The sequence below is a fragment of the Helicoverpa armigera genome, chromosome 12, assembly GCF_030705265.1.
Source record: "Helicoverpa armigera isolate CAAS_96S chromosome 12, ASM3070526v1, whole genome shotgun sequence".
NCBI lineage: Eukaryota > Metazoa > Arthropoda > Insecta > Lepidoptera > Noctuidae > Helicoverpa > Helicoverpa armigera.
In genome coordinates, this window is record NC_087131.1 from 12,531,742 (window position 1) to 12,554,209 (window position 22,468).

A 22,468-nucleotide genomic window follows, 5' to 3' on the forward strand; every position below is an offset into this window, starting at 1 on the left:
GCGTTGGACCGCCTCCCAATTCGCAACACTTACGACCTGGTCTCCTGCAGAGATGTCCTCGGCGTCTACAGGCCTTCATAGCGACACTTTAGGAAATACGTTGGAAAATAGCACGTAGCTTTTTTACTAAAATTATGTTTAAACAAATTCAAGTGGTTCTGTTACTTCTTTGTTCTTATTTACACACAATGTCTACATAGACTTAATATCACGATCTTTCTTATAGATAAGCAATGTATTGCCACAATGATGTAAACATTACAGTTTTACGTCATGTACTAAAGAGAGGTATGCATATGTGTACTCGGCATTTGTGAGCGATGTGAATATTCAGTTTTTATGTATGACGCTTTTGAGGGCTAATTCAATAATGATCATTACTTAGCTGGGCCACTTCATTCTCTGCGCTGTGACACTGCTGCGATTTATTAGTCGCGTTACGGAATTGTCTTTGGATTATAATCGGGTTTACAGGCGATACATGATTGTCAGTTAACTATATACCCAAGCTCGAAGATTTTTCTCTCTTTAGTCTCTAGAAACCAGAAGACCGTTTTCCGAGTAAAAAAATATTGTTACTTATTTATTGCCTAACCTGCCATAGGCCTGCCCTACCTTTATTTACAGTTTTCCGTGCATACAGCAATAAATGCGCAGTATATATCCCTCTCTCTAAATCCACTTGAAGACAAACAATACAAATAACATGAACCATAATAAATAAACATAAGATCATAACGATGCGTCATCTGTACAGGCTAACGCAATAAAGGTCGCACTAATAGTCACTGTGAAAGAGAACTAAATAGCCCGTACCGACCTCCCTGGCTACTCTTGAAAGCTTACCCTTGGCCATATCTAGACCAACTACACTTGAGCCGCCATATCTCTTATAGCTGCCGCGAACGAGGTGGATTTGTTTCCAGTAAGAAGAGGTCGGGGGGTCACGCTAAGATGGCGGATGGAACGACAATTATAAATAAGTAGGTTGGAGCAATAACGGGCGGCGACGTGCCTTATATCAAGCAAACTGCCTGCGATGCAACGCCACCTAAGAGACGCTCCAACTAGACTGCACACAGCGAAGACGAGGCAACTCTTTGATGCAGCTAATTTGGAAGATCACTTATCGTAACACAAAATACACACGCGAGCTTTAATTGTGCCAATAACAATATTTTACATTAACTGTCAAGACAATCTGTCTTTTTAAGTAACAGCGACAAATAAAAAGAGCATTAAAAAACCTTAATTGTGCACTTCAAAAACACGATTAATTGTTGAGCGTGATAGTGACTCATGCGAAAGGAACACGTCTCCGAGAAAATATAAAACATACCGAATGAATCTGAACCGAAATCACTAAATTAGCTATGAGATAGATATTTTTCATGAAGTTTTTTAGCTAGTGTCTCATCTGCGCTAATAAGAGCAGTATGATCTATGCGCGGCGCGTTGGAGCTCATAGGCCATTCATAACCGAGGCTGCATCCTCTACACCAGACGTTTTTATTTGCCGATCCAACGACACTAACATAAAAACAACACTCAAATATCAAATAAACAGCGCTTTAAAGCGCAGTTTCGTACGGCTTAAGCCCGTATTAGGTAGTTAAATTTACATTTTACATTTGATATTTTCAGCCGTGAAAGTTATTTCTTGTTTGTGCTGCAGCAGATTTATTGTTCGGATCCGGCGGCACTCCAGCGACATCTCTTTGTTGCGAATCGTTTACGTGTATTTATGGGGTAATTTAAACGATCCGAAATACAAAATACTTTAGTACGATTTACTAAAATACAATGCAGTGATTATAAAAGGATTTATCGTTGCAAGTCGTGTTCTACTTTGTGATGCTCGTACCTTTCAGTGATTGTGTGTTTATTTATACGTTACGTGGAGATTTAAGGTGCGACAGAATTACGTGCCGCGTGCGCATGTGTTGACTTTAAACATCGCATTCTTGCTAACAATGTGGGAGATCGCTGTTCACTCCTCATTACTTGTTGAACTATTGATATACACCGCAATGGTAAAGACAGCCAGAAGTCATTACATCACTAAACTCCTATAACAACTTACTGCAATTCGTTCTCGAACAAACTGCACTGAAAAATATTATATCCACCTAACAATTTTATCCAAACACAAAACTGCAACAAGATGTACAAAGTAAGTCTTCCTAAAATAAACTGCAGAAATGTTGGGGCAATATAAAGCGGTTGTAAACACACGGCGCATGCAATTCAATTGTTACCTGCAGCGTGCACTGCAGTGTACAGTGTGCAGTACACTGCTTGCATACACGCGGGGCACTCCTCTCGGAGGGATTTATTGCTTCTTTACAACTGCACTCTTCAGGAGATGGAGAAATACATTGTTTATGTCTTTGCTGTCTTGAACGTATGTTGTTTTTCGCTGCAATTTGACTCATATTAACATCATCATCCTCCGAGCCTTTTTTCCCAAACTATGTTGGGGTCGGCTTCCAGTCTAACCGGATTCAGCTGAGTACCAGTGCTTTACAAGAAGCGACTGCCTATCTGACCTCCTTAACCCAGTTACCCGGGCAACCCGATACCCCTTGGTTAGACTGGTGTCAGACTTACTGGCTTCTGACTACCCGTAACGACTGCCAAGGATGTTCAAAGACAGCCGGGACCTACAGTTTAACGTGCCATCCGAAACACAGTCATTGGTATCTAAGATATACTTATACTCATATTATCATACAGTTCAAAAGTTAAAAATAACTAGGTATCTACCGAGTAAAAAACCAAATTGCATGAATAACTCCTGGGACTTTCATTTTACTTTTACTATGAGTAATAGAACAAAGTCATACAATAAGCAGAAACGCATATCTTACTAAATTCCCCAGCCATAACCAAATAAATAGTTTAACATATTTACCCTTCCATACATTAATCATACAAACCGTTGCTCATTTAATTTTTTGAAACATAAAATGTCTCATAAAACTTAGGTTCAAGGCATCGAAAAATAAGTACTAAATATTCAGAATTTAAAAGGACTACATTACTGGTTGTGTGAACCAAATGAGACGATTTGTATTCAGCCTCTATATGTTAATATGTTTTATCATCGGAATATTATTCATGACAGACTCCACTTTTATTTTCTAGAGGTATTTTAATATATGATGTACACCTAAGATGTTGAAATACTAGCTAAGTCGTATGAGTTCAATCTAGCTAGACGGTATTTCATTATTTACGATACAAGACATCACTGTGTGATAAAGTCACTGTAATGAAATCATTTTAATATCGATAGTACGTTTTTATTCAGCAAAGACATTACGACAACAAAGAACTTCAATAATGGGTGCTATATTCACTGACTACTTGACTGTCAAAACTTTTTCAGGGCGCAACTATGAAAAAGCTTGAAGACATTATAAATGAGGTCCGTGCCTATCACACCGTCTCACGCGCCGAGGCGGCAACAATCAGCCCTCTATTGTTTCAAAACTTACAAAAACCACATTCAGTCGCCGTCAACCGTGAAAATGTCTCGATAAACGACAATGACGTCATCAAGAAAACAATTACTACACAAGAGATTAAAAATGAAAAATGTTCGCGGATCGCGTCTTTAGTCGTGACAAACAAAACATCATAATTGCTTTTTCTTTTATTGTGAGCCGTCGGGCATTGTCGTCGATATTGTTTCTTAAAAAATACAACCCCTGTTGTGCTAATCTTTTGGCCAAGCAAAGGATTAGTGGTGAAAAATTGGTGCTCGTAAACAAATAAAAGACGCGATAAAATTGTACATTTTTCTTTGGATGACAGTTAAGAGTGTTAGGTATTATAATTTTAAAGTTTTGCAACAAGATAAGTAGCGTACCGCTTGCCCAATTTTCAGAGGGTGACAAATAGTTACTTTATTTCTGAAGACAATTGATCGACAATAGATAACAACAATGCACTTAGTCCACTGGCTTTGTTTTAACATGTATTAGGTGTAGTTACGAATGATTAACTAATGAAACCCCATTAAGATCTCCACGTATCATAAAGGCTCGTATCTAAACGAGCTGATACCTCTGAACACAAACAGACAGTGTTTGTTAATATTCAATTTGCGTGTATAGTATTGTTTAGAGCCCACCTCGGACGCGGCCTCTAATCTCAACGGTTATTGTCTAAGTTGCGCCGTTTCCTCCGGCAACATCACCTCAAGGGGGTTAGAGAAGAACCATTCTACACAATCTTGTGTTTTCCAAAACTTTGATGAAAAGGAAAACTATCACAAAGCTTTTATTTTAATCGTTTATTTCATACATGTCTTTATTTGTTCGTTGCCAATCACATAAGAAAAAAAGCCGTAACAATTGGAATTAGGTTCATAACAAGCTTCAGATTAATGTAGCAAACACTCAACATTCCAAATATAAAATACGCGAGAAAGGCAAACTGACTTAGATGTGACAGCATAGTTACAGATCTAAGCATTTTTGTTAAGGCATTGCCTTACCTGTGAAGGAAAAGGGCGGCCAGGTGGAGGGCGGGCATTTCCGAGAGCCGTTTCATGTAATTTTGTAGATTTTTCATCCAACTCTAAATAAATGCATCTTGATTTTACTAAATATGTACAATATGTACATCAATAGTTTGTTTTGAACCTTCTGCGATTATATCCGATATGTGACAACTACTTGCGATCGACTGGTTACTCCGAGGGTATCCAAGTTAAGTGATATTTATAGCGTGTGTAGGTGAGCCCGAATAACTTCGCAACTAGTTACGGTTACCGGCAGATACGCGACTGTCTGTGTGTGAATACATTACTCTATACACTTCATGTGACTTGTATAGATTTACATGTATTTAGTTTTTTTCTCCTGAACAATTAATGACTTGAAGAATGTTTTGAAATGCAAGGTTATATTTGTCTGTCTAAAAATCATTCTCATTAATAAATTAGAATGGCATAAGTAGGTACATATTAATAAATAGACGTACGTATTAGTTACATTTTTCCATACATAATGAAAGTTCAGTAATCTTCTCCCTGAACAAACACCGCGTCCTGTACCCTCTACGAACTCCTTGGTCTATTCTAAGATGTTCGTGGTCCGAAAAGTCCTACTTGTGCACAGTTCCGTGCGTTTCCGGCACACGCAGGATACAACCCTGTGGCCTTGTGTTAGGATGAGGAGGGGGGTATATCCGCCACTAGAGACATTAGCGTATCATTACAACTATTTGAGAGGACTTGTTAACTTTAGCTAATGTTAGGAAGGTGAATTGTGGAGGTAGCCATTGTTAGTTAAGTATATTGTTTTGAATGAAATATTGTTAAATTCTACAAATACGTAATACTGTAAGGGGCTAAAGAAGCCTACAGGAATGTATTCAAGAGCAATCAAATATTACAGTTAAATATTAAACTGGTTAAAAAATAACTTCAAGTACGAGGTATTAATAAAAGAATCATGCAAATTATAGGACGAACAAGTAACCGCTCGCCTCAATTGTCAGCTAGCGTGATTACATACAATCGTTAACATGTAGTAACTACTCTTCGCTCCAAACTAAATTAAGCGCATTTTCCACAAGTTGACAACTGGAAGCCCCTGCCCCCTCCTCAGCAGGCCTGGTACAATAACCAGGGTAACAATAAAAAGCAACTTCTTACCCCCGCACGTAATGACTGGTAGTTTTCACCCCCTACCCCTGTGCAGCCAGCGAATTTATGAGCCAAACCGTCAAGCAATTGATATAGTCATGCCTCAAAAATTAGCAAACAAATATTATTTAAATATTAATGTTCTTTTTTAAATAAAAGTTGAGGAAATATCTAGACGTTGACAATAACTGGGCTAGAGATTTTGTTCAGTAACGTCTATGGTTTCTTCAGACTGGGTCCTGGGTCCACTTCGCCTTATATTTTATATTAGGTACTAAAGTAAATACTTGAGTTCGTAGGTACTCAGCGGTACTTAAACTGATCTTCACCAGGGTCCTTTAAAACAAAAGACATGTAGTGAAACCTTACAGTAGAGTTACATGTAGAGTCGCCCGAGGCAGCGGACCTCCACTTAACCCAACTTAACCGAAGACTCTATGTAGAGTCGCGATAAACTTGCGCTAACTGGCGACTAAGAAGTTATTTAAGAGGTCTCTATGTGCAATTTGTAGTTCTGAAAACCGCCCAAACTGAGACGAAAAAATTAGATAAAATCGTAACCAGTTTTTAAAATGTATAAAAGGGCAAGTCACGAACTTTAAGGCCCTAAAGTGTCGCTAAGTGTCCCAATTTCTAGAGCAAGTTAATTAAAGTACCTTAAAGTGCCTCATCATCCACATCTTCTCAATCACTCCATACAATCAAAACCACCTCTTTAACTCGTCACTTACACACTATGAAAGATAATCCTAAGTTACCTCATTACAACAGTTGGCACATAATGTGTAAATAGTAACCTGTGTGTGTTATCGTGGCGGACGTCCGTCGCGTCCGTCCGTCCGTCCGATACGGCGACACACTGCACTCGTTGTGTCATTACCTACTGTTGATTGTCGTGTAGGTGAGCACTGTATGATGTAGGTACTTAATTGCTAGTTGATAGTTTTAGTTTATGGGTAAAATCAGCACGTGGAATTATACTAAATGACTGCCTATAATGTCAGTCAAAAGATTCAAAAGTAGGTAACCTAATGCATTTGTTCAATAAACAGATTAACCTTTCCAATTCTCATGAATTATGAGGCATACTCTAACTTAAAAGTATTCTAGATTTTTTCCATAAAGTAAGTACGCAGTATGAGAATAGATACCTACACGACATAGGTCAGCCGAGTGTCTCACCGCATTAACTTAGGCCGGAGTTACGCGTGGGCCAACTTGCCACTTTTTATTTGCCACTAGCCGCCTAACACAAGATTGCCATTTAACTGGCTCGCCACAAGCCGCCATTTGTTGCCATTGCCATATTATATGCCAGACAGCTCCTCGAGTACCTTGGCTAAAGTGGCATCTCGAGGGGCCGTGCCAAAGTGAGAATAACCACTCCATTGTAGAAAAAATAAGCTGCCTACATAAAAATTCGTTTAGATTACTTTCCTATTGAAAAACATTGGACACTAAAATCTCTAAAATGACAGTGAGTATTTGAGCGAAAGTTTCTGTTACCCTTAGAATGGACATTATACATTACGTAAAGGCGATCACTTAATGTCCTGTATGTACATGACAATACTTCATAATAAACAAAAGCAAACATATCAATTACAAACAAACAGTCTTAACAACTAGACACAAATAGCAACACAAACAATGTACTGTTGATACAGTACACATACACATAGATAGGTAGCTGGATATGTATGTACAGTATGCTCATCGTTATCTAAATAAGCGAAGTTATACCTGAGGGGCTGAGCGCTCAATAAATCAATATCTTCAGCTTGTTAAGTAACTTTATCCCGAGATGCTCCCGTATCGTATGCACATTCACTAACGCACTGTGGGCTGATATCGACAATATCGGGGGCATAGTTGTAGTAAAATTATGGTTTAATATTTTGAATCAAAAGTTAACTTTTATCAGTTTTGATTCTTGATTTGGTTTTTCGTTGGACTCATCTTCATCTGATGACGTTGTACAGGTTAAGGTAAAAACTGAAGACATACCAGACTACGTAATTTAACAAGTTAATTTTAACAAAATTGCATATTTATTGAAATCTATTTCACATACAAAACTTATCAAGAAAACCTTGCCTCCACTTAAAAAAATATATAAAGCGATTTCTAGAAAAAACTTAAAGATACTATTTCCAATTTGTTATTTTTTTCCAGCGGGGCAGCAGTAGTAACACAGTGCGGCTCGCGTATATCCGTCCGGGCGCCCCGGGGCTCGTGCCTCAACCTAATTTGTATTGATTAAAAATATTCAGCATAGTTGGACGAGCCGGAATGCGCCGATCCGGCTCATGCACGGTATTGGCCCAACTCAACTGATTTTCTTACAAAAATATCTACTACTTCACCGCGTTCTTTAGTATCTACAAGTTTGAGTAAATAATTAGGTTAATGTTAAAGGTAAACTCTTTATCAAAACTTTACCTTAAAATAACAAAACATGAACAAACAGGTTAGAGTACACAACTAGAACACGCACTTTCAGATCTCGAAAACTAATTGTGGATTTCCGTTCCTTACCGGTAGGTAAACATTTTCTTTATATTTACGGACGCAAATTCCGGCACTATTTTAATAAATCTCCTTTTTTTCTGGATTAAAATTAGGTAAAATGTCTATAAATAAATGTAATTTTTTTCTCCTATTAGATACAATATGACAACTTACATACCCACGCATGTATAGAAACGCATCCTCATAAAGTGGTCGTTTATGGCGCAATATGAATTGGTGGCTCCGTGGCGCATCGCGACCTCACGCCATGAATAATGAAATGCCGATACAGTACTACTTGCGCCATCGCGAGGTAAACACGGTGTGTTGTTGTCCCCTCAACGATTATTATTTATGTAACGACTGTTGTTCTCTTGGAGCTGCGGATTTAGAGAAGAAAGAAGTGACAGATACATATGAATACCTTACTAGATTTTTTCAGCGATTATGGGGAAATCTGATTCAAGTTGTTTTCCTTTTCAAAATCTCATGGTTTTCAATACCAACAGTGATATCTTTTTAAAAAATTACAATTCTTAATTTTATTTAAATAATGGAAAGCAACAATTCCGCAGTTGCCTTCACTCACAGAATTTGGTACCTAATCATAATTGGGTCAGCCTGGATATGTTAACGTTTTTAAAAAGCCAAATCCAAATCTCAATCTTTCTGCTTACAAAGCACGCTTGAACTTCAAGTACCTACTCCCTGTCTCTTCCAGGACGACGCACCTCTTTGTATTCAGGTAACTGGCCACTTATGCTAAGTGACTTCTAGATGTTTCTTCATATCACTTAGCGGAACTACGGAAACTGTGCAGCATGAGATAGCTGCAAACTATTCCCTAACTACCTCCCCCCCCTCCCTTATGGCACTTTTGTTTTCATACACTTGTTTTTAGTTTCGATACAAATGCCTGTTTGTTTTCTTTGTTGTTTTTAGAGGGTGGTTTGGTTGAAAAATATTTTCGAAATGTTTGAAAATTTTCGGCCCCAAAATGTTTCTTAACCGATATTTTTGGTAAGACACCACTGTGAATCAATAGACATGTAATAACTATTTTATTCAGTCAGCGACGACTTTATAGACATAAATACCTTTTGTAATATACCTAGTTAAAAAAACACCTAGGTACCTAAGTAAGTATTTAAATCATCTTGGCTTTAAGTCAATATAAAAGATAAGCGTATACAATCTAAACAATTTATTAACGGGCAAGCTTATCAGAAACCTTAATGAATCGTGGCAGGTCAATTACAAACATTAAAGCCATTAATATCCCTGCATACCGCACTTAATCAATAATTCAAATTATAAATTGTTCCCCACCACTAAAATGAATAGTGTTGTGTCCAGCACCCATGTCTAAGTGTTGCCTCCCCCACGCCACGCCACGCCACGTGGTGTCCGAGGGACAGGGGACAACTAACAACATTCCGGATTAATCTTAGGCCGGATTTTAGACCAAGACAAATATGGCCGGCCTCCAACTAAATGCTTGGAAATTATTAAATTAAGGAGATATATGCGTTAAGGTTTAAACTTAAGGGACACGAATTAGTGAAGCAGTTTGTACATGTATTATTAAGTAGGATAAGGCCAGACAAATTGTTTTACTGTGCATGTGTGTACCTTTGAAGTTTCATAGAATACTAGAAATAAACCTGGTTTCAAGTAACGTCGGAATAGCGAACTCGGCTAATGAACTACTGCACATTTAATGTTGCAACTCGTATGACTTTCAAACAACCTGGAGCTGTTAAACACACAGCGTTTGAAACTGCTCGAGACAAAGGGAACAAACAAACTAGCGCACATAGGTACAATATTCCGAGAACAATAAATACAAAACAATTCAAACGTTTTTAAACAAACATCAAACAACAGGGTCTGAGACGTTTCGGACAATTTACATGTTGTAATTTTAATTAGGATTCCGTGGACCACAGGGCAAGACGGCCGGGGTCCGTACAATGGCCGCCCTACGTCCCTCCGAATACTTGTACCTAATGTTAATTTAATCTAAGACGCCAGTCCGCTCGGCGAAAACTTGTGACTTCTTGTGTTGTTGTTCATAGTGTTCCGACTGGGGCACCGATACTCTGTTCACATTCTACATATCGCTCTTGTCTGGTTATTAATATGTAACTACATATGTATTAGTAGGATTATCAATAATATTTTAAGAAATTGTATTACTTCTAAGGTAGGTACATAAAACGGCACCTTATGATAACTTAATTTAATATTTCGAAACATTTTATTATTTGAATTTCAGACATCAATAAGAATAGGTTAGTAAGTTCAGATCTAAAACAATGTTTAAATATTGACAATGTGTCAGATTGTAGTAGTAGTAGTAGTATATAAAAAACACGATAGTAAATAAAAACACTTCGTAAGCGACTAAAATCTACGAAAAACAACGTAAGACCAAACATCCGATATCAACATTCAATCAAAGACAAAAAGAAAACCATACCTCAATCTAGTCACCCAATGTGAACATGTCCAGTAGCTGCGTATAAAGTCTCCGTTGTATAATTACGGCGAATAATTCACGGGGTCCACTTAACCGGACCCCTGACCCAGACCCAACCTGTCGCCACCTTCGGACCCGGCCGGCAAGACATTGCCAACATTTCAATGTAGAACGTTCCAGAAAACTTTCGCCAAATGATTCTTGCACGGGTCAGGTACATACTTAATTGGTTTAGGGTTAAAATGTGTTATTACTATATGCGTGATTTTGTAAAACTTTAATATCTGTCTATCTTCAGAGATTTTGTGGATCGTTCAAGACATAACCCTTTTACAAATAGACGCATCACATTGTCTAGCTCCTTTTCGGAGAATATGAGATGATAAAAAATGCAAATAAAAAGTAAGATAAGAAAATTTCATTTTCAGGTTCAGACAAATGTACTGGAAAAGTCTAGAACGAAAAAACCTTTTTATTTTAACATTCGATGAATAAATTGCTATCAAAGTTGAAATAGTTTCTCATCTCGCATATCTACTGCTCCTGCCATCAACTTCTAACAAAATATGAGAAAATTGATGATGCCTCATGAAGGATTCCTCGCATATTGTAGTGAGAAATAAAACAAGATTTGAAGGAGAGAGGACACGCGAAATATGTTTATAAGAAGCAACGCACTTTGATTTATAACGATCCCTAGATATCGTACAGGGATAGGGCAGAGCAAGGCGTAGACAGAAGCGACTTGAAAAATCAGGACAAAATATTTAAATGGATAATCATTTAAGATTCAAATGCACCAAAAATTTTTAATAAAATCTTAGATCATGTCTCGAAAAATTGTAATTGCGATAAATTTTGTAATAGGAATTAATAAAATAACTTCAAATCGCTCGTGCTTTTCTTTTAGACAGTATTGTGAAAGTCAAAAGTCCCAAAGTGCAAGATTTATCCCCTCTAGAGCATTCACACTGATTAGGCGCGAAAATTTGTAGGGTCATACTGTTTTTACAAAAAAAAAAAACTAAAATGTTGTGTACATACATTAATAAATTAAGAAAATGATTTTGATGGGCTTTGGTGCTGTCATTCATCCCGAGCACATTTACGTTGGGTTCAGATTCCAGTCTTAAGTAGGTACCTATTACTAAATAAAAATACACCGAATTAAAACGAAAGGATTATTTCCCTTCAAATTTTCAAGTACCAAATTATGAAATCTCCCAGGTTCAGTAACCGCAACATAAAAATAAGATCGTTCTCCCCACATGTAGAACAGTTTCTGGGGAGAGATTAATCTGGTAAAAACCGGTGCCTCACCGCGCCATAAGTCATGGTTTGCGAGTGGCACACCTTGCCTCATATTTATGATGCCATGGTGGCGACGGCCCGCTAAATCTAACGTTACTTTCCTAAGGGAAGGATTTAAATATGCATGGGTTACATTCAAGTGTTTAGGGTAAAGGAAAATAGGGTATAGTTTAGCTCAAGTGTATGTGATATAGCTTCTGATCCTATTACTAGCTAATCTTTCAGCCTTACTTACCTTTACGCCGAATTTTTCTTTCAAGGTTCTTCACTATCGGAGAAAATCTATGTCGAATTCAATAACTTCATTAACGTAACCGGTTCTCGTTTTGTCCTCTCAATACTCTACAGGTTTATTCCTTTTAAATTACACTCAAGTTAATGTATTCTTTAATAACTATAATAAAAACATTAAGCGCCGCGCCCCACCTAATATTTTTTTAACGCGCGCTTTTATGAAGAGCTGGCGGCCATGCAAATGTCGCACCGTTCCTTACAACACTATTAAATATTATTTGTTGCTAAAATTAAAACATTAAAACAGGAATAAAAAGGTTGCTTTCCCAACAGACAATTGTGATGCAAAATACGCGGTGCTTACAGTGCAAGCCAAAAAAACGGCCGCGCGAAAAATGTCCGCTTTCTTACGTCTTCACTAGTAATAAAAATGTAATGGGAGCTTTGTATCTTTTTGTTGTTATTAAAATTTCTGACTTCCTTTTAAACGGGAATTTTGGAGTGCGGCTCTTGGAGATACTCAAGACGCTTTTAGCCATTATGATTTATCATTTTGCTAACGTCTTTAACAGAACATACTATGTCTACTCGTTTTTATATCGTCATATTTTAACTTAACAATCAATATAAAAGGCATTACTTAAAACAATTATTGGGATAGACTACATTATTATAAAAATTACGACAAACTTTTTCTGACTTGACTTTTTCTTAGTGTAGCATCCAAGACTGTTTGCAATTCAAAAATATGAAAATGACCCCAAAACAATAAAGAGCGCACATCGCCGCGGCACGTAATCCAAGTTTTATAAAACACTTTTTTATTTGGAGTTAAGTGTTGTGCGGCTATAAAGGGCACGCCAAATGACGCAATATCGGGGCGGGGGCGCGGTGACGACGTTATTATTTATGTTAATTCCCAACGCTAAATGACGTCTTACGTGTTCCCGCCACCTTTTACTCACCCCGTGCAGGGCTGCCGGTTGCATAGCAATAAAACTGGATTTATTGATGCTGGCTGTAATTTTTTTCCCGCGAGTGTAAGTTTGGAAATTATATGTCACTCGTGTTTTTACCCTTACGTAAGGGATAGGTGAAGCAAGTGATCTCAATGTCGAAAAAGGGAGAGTTGTTTTGTCGGATCGTATTAGGCAGGAATAAAATTTCGTAAACTTTGAAGTTATTGTCTTGTCTCATATTGTAAACGAATTCAGTAAATATACCTAATATATTGCTCTATACTTATCATCTTGACAGATACGGGGAGTAATTTTTTTATAATGCATCTAGCTAGAGTGAGCTTACTCAAATTCATATTTAAATTATACTTTTTATAAGAAAAAAAACATTCGGCATCCCTGGCAGAGATCTGAGCGCGTCTGAAGAGTGCGGCATACAACTTTTTCACAAGTCACCACGGTAATTGTGGCACTTTACATAATGTCTATTTTAGTACCGGGAGCATTTTTCAAAACGCGCGCCCCTAATGATTCGTGAAGAGCGCCTTGATGTCCCGTAATGCATCGGGCACCTCTCATTTACCGAACGTTTGCACGGAACCAGATTTATTGCAAGCGCTAAGTGAACGCGATCGCCTGTCGGCACCCACCGCGGCACCGCATCACTACGGTACCACGGCTCTCCGGCACTACGGCAGCACGGTGAACGTTAGAGGGTTGAGAAGTCGAGAGTAATGACGGTACATTTAATTTTTGCGTAAGCAAATTTGCTCCGAACGCTGTCATAAAGCTGGTGATTTTTCTTCTTGACTCTTAAAAGGTTTTGTGAGCTTCACGTGCGAGGGGGAATCTTAAAGTGAACATTACTGCTGTTAACAAATCGAGACATCAGTTGCATATTAGAGGAACATTAGCACTTGAAGTTGATACTTAATCTTGTGTTCAAGAAGTGCGTTTATATTAAGTGGTTTTTATATTGGAGGCAAGCTCGTAACGCAAGTGTTGCAAAACATAAAGTCTGTGAACAAGCACAACACCCTGTGTAAGCCAATTTCCGGCGCTCACTACATCCTTGAACCTCAAATCCGACAAAGTCGTCGCTAACCCCACTTTAAGGTAGTTCCAAGTTCAGCCAAAACATGTATTTATAATGTGAAAGCAAAAGAGGTGCGTTTTGGCCATAAATATCAGTTAGGTTGAGTCCGGCGAGCGCGTCGGCTTAGGCCTCCAGACGGCGCGTATGACGCGAATTGTAAATGCGCAATTTGCCGCAAGTTCGCAGTTCCCGCGAGATTTATATGCGGCGGCGCCGACACCTTGTCTTATCCGCGCCGCGCCGATAAGCCCACTCTTCATTACCAGTTTACAACAGTTTATTGTTGGGAAAGCTGCGCGCTCGTTAGCTGGGAAAAACTTGTGTCTACACTGACTTAAACAAGACTAGTAAATCTTCATTATTCGGTTTTTACAGAAGCATTCGTACATGATGTAAAATTTCATCACTATGCATTACGAAAACGATCTGCAAACTATCCATACTGAAGTTAGTTACTTTGATGTCAATTTAATAACACTCCACTCTTCCGCTCATGTCCAAGTTCTTTCTACAAAACTGTATAGCTATTTCAGCCGTGCCCTTGCATCGGAAGGTGTGTGATGTCGGGCCATAAAAGCGGCGTAAACACGCGGTTCCGGCCGCTGCGTACACCTGGCGGACAGGCCTGTTTGTTTGTTTGTGTCGAGCACTTGTTTGGCGCTATGAAGAGGTGAGGATAACGTCCGGCCTCGACACGTAAACTCTTCCTAATGATAACAGTTTGCAATGAGAAGTGATTTCGGTTTAGTAACTGGTTATATTCATAGAGTTATTAAGCAATACTTGTACTGATTAATGTTAATTTTTTTACGCAATAGCATTATCGCAGAAAGATGTAGTTAGCATCTATACAGTAACCCATTTATTTTTATTTCAAAATGATATTTAGTCGAAAAAAAACTCATAAAAAAGGAATAACATGAAAGACTACCTAGCAAAAATAAATAAATACTTTGAAACGCAACACAACTTGTATCGACTCCTAAGAATCTGTCACAATATTTACCTCTGGGCAACAAATGTGAGTTTTCCAAAAAAGCTCGGCAAACATAAACACGCGCGACCTTCCGTCACCTTGTGTGTTTGTTCGCGTCGGCCCTCGCTGAACCGCCTCCACCGCCACGGTGAAACACGCACTTGTTTATGTACAACATATGGCGCCAAAAAACTGGGTCTCTTATGTTTGGGTTCACTAAAAAATTTAAGGGTTAGCATATTAAATGTGTCAAGATTTCAAGACAAGGCAATATTACTTACTAAACTGATTCACGTTAACAGATAATATAAGTACTGGACAAAAACCACCACCGTAAATGACTATGTATATTTCATACCCATTTCATTTCTGAAAATCACTCAGCCCATGAAATAAAGACATGAATTTCAAACAATACTCGCCGTCGAATAAAAAAACATCTCTTACAAAAAGTTGATCTTATTCAAATGTCACGGCGAGCGGAGCCGGGCGACACCACTAGTCTCTGCATTATTCATGACAACGAGGTACAGAGTGAAACGACCCTCAGGTTAATAGAAATATTTTAATGCTGTTTATGTTTCTCTTTGGAGAAAAAGAATATAATTTCACTTCGATAGACAACGAATTTATTACAAATTTATTACCATGGAAGTCCACTCGTTTGTGTATAACTAGAGCTTTAGTAAATGTAAGACAAGACACGGCAAATTGCATCCAATCGGAGGCCACTTCCTTCGCTTGCTTGCTGAACAATAGCACTTCCTAAACAACGACGCATTGATCTTAGACAACGTGGCTCACTGCTCACTGTGGACCCACTCGGATTGACACCTACAATACAAACTTGAGTACCTAGAGAACCTACAGTTTAACTGTTGAATACACTATCAATAAAGTACTGAAGGAATGATAACTATCTAACTCAAAAAAAATGGGAACAGGGTGAGAAGAAGACGAATGCTAGAATCATGTAGGACCTAACTTCCAATGCGAGTGTTCTTAAAAATAATACTCATGTATATCTCGTTTCGGTTAGAAAGAATGTTCCAAAAATATGTAGTGCTACTCAAATTAGAACTGTATCTCATATTGGTAAGACCAAACAAATAGCCCATACATCAATCTTTAGTGCGAAGCTGTTTACGAAGTAACCAATCAGCTAGCGCGAGCTGCGTGTCTGTTTGTCTGTCTGTATGTCTCGCGACCAATATGTTACATTGTCGAAGTATTTACATGGCGTGTGTTGTGCCCACTCCGACCACGCGGATAAATCAGAACGTGTAGATGTTGGAACAAGGAATTGAATCATATTTCTGGTCTACTGATAGGTATACTGATTTGGTGTTACACGTTTCATGATTTTTGGGATTTGTTTAAATTGAGTTTGCTTGTATTTTGTGTTATCAATTATTAAAGTTAATTGTTCTAAGCCTTAAATCTGAAACCTTTTTATTCTCTTATCCAATTATCTTATGTTTACCTACTTTCTTGATTAATTTTCTTGATTTACTTTCTTTATCGCTCTCATGCTAAAACAGCCGTTAGACGGAACAAGTCCTCATTTATATTTGTTTATGAATAGTAAGTATCGGTATCGGATACACGTACAAGTTATTGATGGCGTTGATTTCCACTCTCCTTTCAATCAAAAGTTTCCTCGGAGGTAACTCCTCAGTTATTTATCAGTCCGCCTACTGGACATCACTCACGGGAATATTATGCTCAGCTCCATACATTAATTATTTTTAGCTTCCGTTGGGAAACCGCAAAGATTTTTTACTGATTCATGGGTAATAATGCAATATGAAGTTAATTAATTTACTGGTTTAAAATACCTAATATGCATTATTGTTTTGTATTACCCGCATGCATATCGCTATGATGCTACAAATGTAATATGTTTGAAAGAAAATGTAAACATCTATGCGTCAGTCTATATTTTAGTGATGGTTTCGCCAACTTATGTACTAGATAAGTTAAACAGCGTAGTTTAAATGTAAGTTTATTACGTCCAAATAAAATCCAGCCACAAACACAAGTGGTACACCAGAAATCAGAAACTTTTTTAAACGTTGGAAGTTGTGTGTGGCCACGAGAGTTGCCGACAGTCACAGGCGGCCGCCTTAGTTGCGGTTCGCACGACTTGCTCTCAATTAAAATTATTTCATCCCGGTTGCTCCCGGCGAGGACTCTCCACGATACTCCGCGACAGACAGACAGACTCAAATTATGAAAAACTTTTTGTCTGGCTTTCAAGCTGTCAGAATTTTTTGGAGCCTAAGATGGCGCTTCGTGAATTTAATGAGAGGTACCTAAATCTTACAATAGAGGAATAAAGTGTATTAGTTAATTGTGAACAATTGTTTTGAATCTATGAAAGGATTTATAGGAATTATTTTTCTGAGTCATTTAACAACACCTACGCAAAAACGAAACAATGTATTTGTAGCCGAAGACATCTAAAATTAGAAAACTTCGTGTAGTTCAACACGATGCCCAATATCTTGGACAGAAATACACATACGTTTGTAGATATTTGCTAAAACAATTAAACTAAGTACAGAGCTACATCTTAGCGGCGTGAAGCTGTCGGTCAAGCCAATTAGCGAGCAATTGAAGGGTTTGCTTTGATCCGCCTTTGCCCGGCCGCGCGTCACGTAAGGACTTACCTTCTACCTGGTGCTGATGACGCTAATTAACTTCGCCGAGGGTTGCCAAAGGTGACCACTTCACGTCAAGAGTAGCTACTGAATGGAGTTAAAGAGGTAGGCAATGGGGTTTGGACATGTACTTGTTAAAGCAAGTGAGCGTTAATAAATAAGCATTACAATCTTTGATGAGATTCTCTGTTCTGTTTGGGGTAGAGATTAATTTGATCAATATCAGTTTACTTTTGAAGGTGACGGTTGTAAGCACGTCTTGAATTTCACATCTAGCTGTAATGTAAATATTATGGCAGTGTACAGTGCACATTAGGCAGTGAGTACATGTGCCGCCCCTTAAGAGCGAACCCTCAAACGACGAGGCAGGCCTTTCCGACCAAAGACATCGTTCGTGACACAGTACGGAAGTGCGCAAGCCGCGCGGTCAGCTTCCGGCCCTTTGACCTGTCTTTTGTGCCCGCTCGCTCTAATTACGACATTACTACAAACCGGTGCCACGTCTTACACTTAACAGCAATCCTATCTACATGTTAATAAGGTGTATTTTCCATTGTTCCAGGTTGCGGCGTGTGAGTCGCCCGGGGTAGTGTGACCCTCGCGTTACTCGCAGGAAATCGCCTAAGACGGACCAGTGTTAGGTGACATCAACAGCGGACGGACGCTACTGCAAGAGTAAGTTAATCATGACTTCAGTTCAAGTTTATTTTAATTACACACACTGGACAACTCGTGCACACAAAGAGAAGCCTTCTTGACCAACCAAAGACAAATAATGTCCGCAGTACTGTGTGTTAGTATTGCGACGTAAATATATTATGACACAACAAGGTGTAGGTATTACTGCTGTAAATGATGCACATAATGGTTTATAAATAAACTAAGTTATCTTGTGTACATAGGCGTTATGTTGACCAATGTCTCGTGACAAAGTAGCCACTATGTGTCATCTTCAAGTTGCCTCACACTTTAATAGTTACTCGAATTAGCAAATCCCGAACGACAATTTCGCACTAAAGCCACAATTATATAATTAAGGAAAAATATTCGTTCAATTTCTGTGACTAAATAAACATGCGACATAATATATATTTTTACTTATATCTGGTACCTTTCTTCGCATTAAAGATATTCCATATTCTTACAGGATCGACACCGGAAACAAACAATACGCGTCGCATGTCTACAGGCAGTGGGCGGCCGGAAGTGACGTGCGCGCCCAGGTCCCGCAGACCACTTCCGGCGCTTTGACAAACAGCCTCCAAGGTCGGTGATGGAGGGTTAAAAGGCCCACGACAATGGACCCTCTGCGTTAAGATTTTGAGAACCTGTGCTATTTTTGTGACTTCGATGTTAAATAAAGAAGATGTATTTCTATTTGTGGATTTATTTATTTTCCTGAATTATCTTAGATTTTATGTAAGTCATATCAATTTATTTTTACGTTCAGCCGTATACTAAAAAATAACTAAATGTATACCTTCAGTGATTCTACAAAAGTAACCGAAACAAGATTTATCGATTCAATTACCACCTGTCTACTACAACATCACTAAACATCAAGTACCCACTAATACAAGTACCGGCCGAGCTCTACCGACTCCTTAAGACGCTGCACATTAAACCTGTGTGAACTCATCCTAACCTTCGTCCAGTATACGGTACACAACACGGCACAACACTGGCCGGTGTCAATTTGACGGTAATTCGCGCCCCGCGCCGACTTATGGACGATTAAGGAATTGTTCTCACTTGCCCGGGGGTCAGAGGGGGTCAGAGGGGGTTATTTGCGTAAAGTTTCCAGCGCCGTGTGTGCCACCCTTAAGGATCGCACAATTATATACAGGATGAGGTCGTGTTTATTTGGAGTACTCTGCGCTTGTTTCTTTTGGGACGCAAAAATATTGGTTTATGTTTGAAAGGATGGGTCACAGCTTTTGTTTTTTAAGTTTGTGTTTTGTTAATTCAAATTAGTTTGGTATGCCATTTTGTCAACTTTCAGTTTGACGAATAATATGGTCAAATGTCAAGACTAAATTACCATAAACACTCCTGAACCAATGCCAAAATCTTCTAATAGAAATTGACGAAACATGGTCCGTCGCTAAGTTTCATAAAATTGGTACAAAAGCAACACGGTAAGAGCAAGCGTTAATACAAAACTAGTAGAAAGTTCACCCTGTACACAAAAGTTATACAAGATTTGCAGTAACATTAGTAAGTCAGGGCGCACGAGGTGTTTAAACTGCGGACTCGTCTTAGGTACGCGAGTGACCACCCCCTCGCCCCCCCCCTGCACCCCACTCGCCCCCCCAGCCGCCCCACCACTTGACAGTAATCAACAAATCCCAACACAAACATCGTGGGGCCGGTTTTTGAGTTGACTTTTATGTCTGTTTGAGACTAAAGAGCTTGCTCGTTTACATGTGTAAGTCATAACGTCACTAACTTATTAATTTAAATATTGTTTATAGTCGAATATAATTAGCATTTTTAAAAACGTAACAAAAGTCGCTGTTGGTATAAAAATAGAAGTCAGTCTTTAGATATAAGTAAAGTTCTAAAACATTCGCATCCATACATATCGACACAATAAAATCGATAAAACAACGAGAGCCCGATAGCCGTTGCTTGAATTAATTCACACCTCTCGATACTAAATATAGTCTGGACAAGCTTCCAATAATAGTCGGTACAAATCCTAGGGGCTGATAAAATCCGCGTAGTTTACGATGCGCGGGATTAGCGCACCGCTCCGACGCAAATAGATCGCACACTCGCTAAGTTCTGCTGCCCAAGTGATTGCCGACTCCGCAACTATCCGCTGTGTTTGCCCTTTGACCGGCTCACGCACTAGCCACCAGAAACGCAGTGGTTCACATAAGAAATCCAAGTTTAATTCTTTTTTTGAAGTAGAATGTTTTTGTAGAGAAATGTTTAACAGGTGTAGGTTTTCTTCTGATATAATATTATTGTTATAAATAATTACGTAATTACTCGAATTTGTATCCTTGTTTATGAAAACACAGAACAAGATATCGTCATATGTTCGTGGGTTATTCCATTTATGGCAGTCTAATGGAATAGGAAAAATGTTTTGATCTTATGTAACAGCTTAACTTGGTCATGCACTAAAATAAGAGAAATTAAATTAATTTAACGAACAAAGGTGATGTGTCACCGTGTGTACAATACGTAGTAGGCTATCTTGCTTGTTTATTTATTTATTAGGTTTTCCTGCTAACATTACCAATGATTCAATTGTATATTTTTGATTTTATAATACATGCAATAACACTTTACAGTTACATTGTCGGGACTCCCTTAAATGTGCATTGTAAGTACCTACAGTGGCAGACATACAGTCTATTGAGGAAAGTGGGGGCTTACCCATTAATAATGTTTGTTCAGTAAAATTCAACCGCTTAGTATTTTATAAGGTTGTTAACACATGTTTTGGAAAAACATATGTAAACATATTGTGGGCTCATAATTAAAGGTAATAAATGACTTACATTTACACTACAATGGCGAAATAAAAACGCGGCGTGAAACTGGCTAGTGCGTTATTCGAAACTAGCGAAGTTAGGTAAGTTCGGTTTCTATTTCCAAAGCATCGGTGTGTGGCGAGTTGTGGAGCAGGCCTGTTCCAATCAACTGCCTACAAATAGATGCCGCGGTTTTGCCCGCGCGATCATTGTTCCAACATTTACATTCAATTTAAAGTTCCCTGTAGATACGGTTTTGGAATTCTATTAGGGTCCAAGATTAGAGTTATCTTCGTGGCAGTTTCATTGGTCCAAATATATACCTTACCAGTTTAGCAGTGTTTGTTATAAACAGTGAGTGATGCGAATAAAGTATATTTATTATCATGAGCAATTTTATAGATACTCTCTCAATAAATCAATATCATCATAATTTTAACAAAATTAAACATTCATCTGAAGAAATCCTGCTAAGTTATGAATGACCTAGTATAATATCCCTAGTGATGACATCAAACGCCTAATCTATACACGTTATAGAAACTACCTGCACATGTTGCTACGCAATCTTAAAAACACACACAACAAGAAGGAAATACACGTAAATAGAGACAACCCTAAAAGACTCTGGGCGGCTATAAAAAACATCTGCGGAAACAAGAGCACCCAAAACAGCGCTACACAACTAATTACATCTAGCACCTCCCCCACACAAGCACTTGACATCTGCAATCAGCACTTTGTCAACGTAGGAGAACAGCACGCAGCCAAAATCCTCAACAAACTCGGGATACCACACAACACACTAATAGACTCTTACCGGTCACAACAAAACAACTCACAATCATTCTTTATGAGTCCTACTGACGATGAAGAAATCACCAACATTATACGGAATCTAAAAATAGACAGTGCACCTGGTCCCGATCAACTCACAGTTTACTTACTCTCTAAATGCATCAATAGCTTTATCAAACCCTTATCCCACATATTCAATTTAAGTCTAGAAACCGGTGTCTTTCCAGATACCTGGAAGACGGCATCCGTGACCCCCATTTATAAAACTGGATCTAAAGACGACCCTAAAAA

General features: G+C 38.5%; 1 long non-coding RNA gene across 2 annotated transcripts in view; it reads left to right on the forward strand.

The window, feature by feature from the left end:
- Positions 1-19,249, forward strand: part of LOC135117683 (uncharacterized) — a 99,492-nt gene extending 80,243 nt beyond the window's left edge. For both annotated transcript variants that reach the window (XR_010277048.1, XR_010277049.1), the window contains exons 3-4: positions 18,454-18,566; positions 19,039-19,249. This is a non-coding gene — a long non-coding RNA (uncharacterized LOC135117683). The remainder of the gene's footprint in view (positions 1-18,453; positions 18,567-19,038) is intronic.
- Positions 19,250-22,468: the final 3,219 nt, after the last annotated feature.